General features: G+C 31.1%; 1 protein-coding gene across 1 annotated transcript in view; it reads left to right on the top strand.

The window, feature by feature from the left end:
* Positions 1-244, top strand: part of LOC118322042 (regulator of G-protein signaling 8-like) — a 9,368-nt gene that overhangs the window by 5,067 nt on the left and 4,057 nt on the right. The gene's annotated exons all lie outside the window — the stretch shown is intronic.

Raw genomic sequence — 244 nt, 5'->3', positions numbered from 1 at the left:
GTGTGTGTATGTGGTGTGTTTTTTCCCTAGGGAAGTTGATTTAACATCAATATATAGTCCTTGCTATATGTTGGTATATTTATACGCTGACCTGACCTTGTTTCCTTTTCAGAGTTGTTTGTTCCTTTTTGTGTGTACTGAGAAACAAACATTTTTACAAAACATAATTTGTGTGATATGTTTAGGTATTTTTGCTCTAAAATCTAATTTCACTAGTTACTTTTAGCATTGATCTGGTATTATT

This window comes from Morone saxatilis, unplaced genomic scaffold (assembly GCF_004916995.1).
Source record: "Morone saxatilis isolate NCDOM2014 unplaced genomic scaffold, NCSU_SB_2.0 Contig12, whole genome shotgun sequence".
Taxonomy (NCBI): domain Eukaryota; kingdom Metazoa; phylum Chordata; class Actinopteri; family Moronidae; genus Morone; species Morone saxatilis.
The sequence above is the reverse complement of the archived record's forward strand: the minus strand, read 5'-3'. Positions and strand labels throughout refer to the sequence as shown.